This window comes from Tupaia chinensis, unplaced genomic scaffold (assembly GCF_000334495.1).
Source record: "Tupaia chinensis unplaced genomic scaffold, TupChi_1.0 Scaffold000354_1, whole genome shotgun sequence".
Classification (NCBI taxonomy): domain Eukaryota; kingdom Metazoa; phylum Chordata; class Mammalia; order Scandentia; family Tupaiidae; genus Tupaia; species Tupaia belangeri.
The window spans coordinates 8,144,936-8,148,362 of NW_006159849.1; the positions used below are offsets into that span (position 1 = coordinate 8,144,936).

General features: G+C 39.1%; 1 pseudogene; it reads right to left on the minus strand.

Annotated features, from left to right (window-relative positions):
• Positions 1–2,747: 2,747 nt before the first annotated feature.
• LOC102484330 (prefoldin subunit 1 pseudogene) lies at positions 2,748–3,196 on the minus strand (annotated as a pseudogene).
• Positions 3,197–3,427: the final 231 nt, after the last annotated feature.

A 3,427-nucleotide genomic window follows, 5' to 3' on the forward strand; every position in this document is an offset into this window, starting at 1 on the left:
TTCTTTCTTTCTTTCTTTCTTTCTTTCTTTCTTTCTTTCTTTCTTTCTTTCTTTCTTTCTTTCTTTCTTTCTTTCTTTCTTTCTTTTTCTTTTTCTTTTTTTTTTTGGAGAGGTCTTTGTTACAGGGCGTGTGCACTTGCCAGACAGACAGAGAGAGACAGAGAGACAGAAAGCAAGAAATCACCCCCCAGGGGGGATTAGCCACGCCACAATCCCTTCTCCTCCATTCTCCTCTCGGGATCTTGGGCATGCATGCACACACGCCCGGCGTGAGTTTTAAGCCACCGGGTCCGGGATGCGAACCGCAGTCGACTATATGGGAGTCCAGCGACCGACATAGCCATTATGCTAACTGCTGGTCCTAAGACACTCCAGATTTCTGAGAGTGATATATGAGACCCTTTTAGCATTGAGGGATTTTGGGAAAAGGCATCTTTCTTTTTATCTTCCAAGGTGGGAGGAGGGAAAAGCCACAACACACTCATGTTCACCAGCAGCACCCAATTCATAGGATTCTGCCTTTTCTCTCTCTAACCTTCTCTTCTATAAACTAGAAGTGAGAAGGAGGATGGGGCACAGGCACAGGTGACGATGGGGTTACAGAGCCCATGTGGTCACTTCTCAATAATCCCCGGGAGAATTGCCTGACCCCAATTGGTTTCCTTTCTCTTTCAGATCTGAGGCATTTCATATCTCTTTATCTCTGAGCAATAGAACATTCTATTTAATATTCTATTGCATCCACTCCTTGAATATGTCTTCTGAATAAAAGTCCATTACTTAGTCTCCTTTCAGAATCCTTGTAACGTTGAACATTATCCAATGAATTACTAATTTTTGTCTCTAAGGATATTAACCAGCCTAAGAGAAACTCTAGAGAAACTACAGAAGACCAAAGGCAAGGAATAAAATTAAAAAGTGGTCAGAGAATAAAGATAGATTACATGCAAAGAAATGACTTTTATAGTGTTAATAACTTCTCATTGGCAGCAAAAGAGGCTAGAGGGTGATAGATTATTTCCACATCGGAAGATGAGGGTTTATTTTTCTCCCTACCTTTTGCATCTTTATTCAACATAGTAATAGTGTAGTTTTGTCTGAACATCAATGTTTACATTATAACGAATATAAGCATGAATTGCTTTTGAATATACATAACTTTCTTTGGCTCTCTAAAAGCCTCAGGGTTCTTGTTGTCCCCATTATTCTGATATTTCACAATAATATACCTTGATATGAATCTATTTTCATCCATTGTTCTGAGAACTTTGTGAGCCTTTCAGTCTGGAGGCTCATGTGAGTTCAGAAAATCTTAAATTACTGGGTTGCTGGGAAAGTCATGATGCATTTTGCCTAGTAAAACAGAAAAAAATATGTCACGACTTTCCCAATGACCTAATAATACTTTAATTTTTTCTCATTTATTTCCTTGAACTCCTTCTCTTCTTAAACTCCCATTATTCAGATATTGACCTTCTTACACTATTTTATATAGTTTTTAAATAATAGAATGTAGTGTTTTATATTTTCTTCATAAAATATGAATATATAAATGTAAATTTATAGAATATAGCAAAATACAATGTAAATTTTTCTCCTGTTTTCATTTTCTTTGCTTTAGTTCTACATTCTGGGAGGCTGACTCAACCTGAACTTCCAGCCTTTCAATGAGTATTTCAGTTCTGCTATCATGTTTTTAATTTTTAAGAGCTCATTTATGTTCTCTGAATGTTCCTTATTAAACAGCATTCCGACCTTGTTTCTGAGATTCAGTATCATTGCTTATCTCTTTGAAGATATTAATAATAGTTTTATTTAGAACTGCTCACTTCCCTTCATAGTTTATTTTTCCTCCCAAGTTGTCTTCCCTGTGGTTTGTTTGCTTGATCTTTATCTGGTAGTGAGAGGTACTCTTCATCTGTCTGGTAATACTTAGGTGCCTGGTCATGTTTGATTGTGGGTGAATAAAGCTGATTAGAAGATTCGAGTGAAAATTTTTGGAGGGTGATCTAGCTAGGCCATTTGTTAGGGCAAATCTTGATTATTAGTATGCTTGAGTTTTTCCTCTTGGGCTAGTCAGATCTCTCAGAAATGACCCTTCCATTCCTCCAGTTCTCCCACCTGGAGAGAAACGGTCGAGTCATAACCACGCTGGAAACTGTGTGGGTAAACAGGGGTGTACAGGCAAGGTCTCAGTCTTCAGTGTCTACATATTTATTTACTCCCCCTGGCTTCAGTGCAGTGCCCTCCAAGTCTAGTGTGCCTCTGTTTTACCATCTCTATCGAGTAAACAGCCATTCTTCTGCTTAGGTACCCTGGAGAAGTCATCCAGTGGTCTGGGGTATGGAGAGAATCTAGGAAGCTCGTGCTTCTCAAACAGCTTTTCTTTCTTCTTTTTCTTTCTTTCTTTCTTTTTCTTTTCTTTTCTTTTCTTTTCTTTTCTTTTCTTTTCTTTTTTTTTTTTTTTTAACAGTGAGACAAGGGCCTTTATTGCTCTGACCAGAGTGTTTAGTAGTTTAGGTGGAGTGTGCCTCTATCCTGGTTCCCACTTGTTCTTTCCTTGGAGTTCAGGACTCACCCCAGGAGAGAGAAGTATCCAGGCAGGAGTGGCAGGCACAGCCAGGATAAAACACACTCCACTAAGATGTAAAAGAAGCTCAGGGAGACGGAGGAAATGTGGGGGTGCTAGGCCACCCAGATAAAATGTCCTTTGGGGTGAACGGAAGCTATTTCCCCAACAAGCCCTTCTATGTTTGCCAAGAATGGGAGAGCTCCAGAGGAAAGCTTCCCCCAGAGATTCCGTATTGTGTCCTTTGAGTCATCAGCAGCTCCCGGATGGGATGTTATCTTTCGCATCCTTAACGCTCCACTCCAGGTAGGTTTTTTTGTTTGTTCGTTTTTTCTGTTCTGTTCTAGTTGTTTAATTTTTTTCTTCTGCTATTTTCTGGGGTTTTTTTAGCAGCTGATTGTGAATTTCCTTTGATTGAAGAATAAACTTTCTTCCTATACTTTCCAACATATTAATCTCATCTACCAAAGTCATAATCTCTGTGTCTGTAAGACGTGCATGCCTTTTCATTCTATTAAGCTGTTCTGTCTGTATGTCTGCAAGATTCACCTTCTGTTAAGTGTCAGTAATTTTGGCTTGAAGCTCTCGGAAGTCCTTCTTCAACTGCAGATCCATGGGGGCTGCCATCTTCGTCCACTCTCTTTGCCTGCTGAAGAGGGTTTTCTAATTCTCCTTATTTCAAATCACTGTCTTTAATCCTACTTCTATAGCGTTATTTGGTATCACCAAGTCCTAGACTCTTGATGATGTTGCAAAAATACCACAAAGACAAAAACAAAAGCCTGAGCCAACTTCATTCAAAACTGACTTTCTGTGATCTCCTTGGTCAGTTTTTAACCATCTTATTTCTATCTTTCA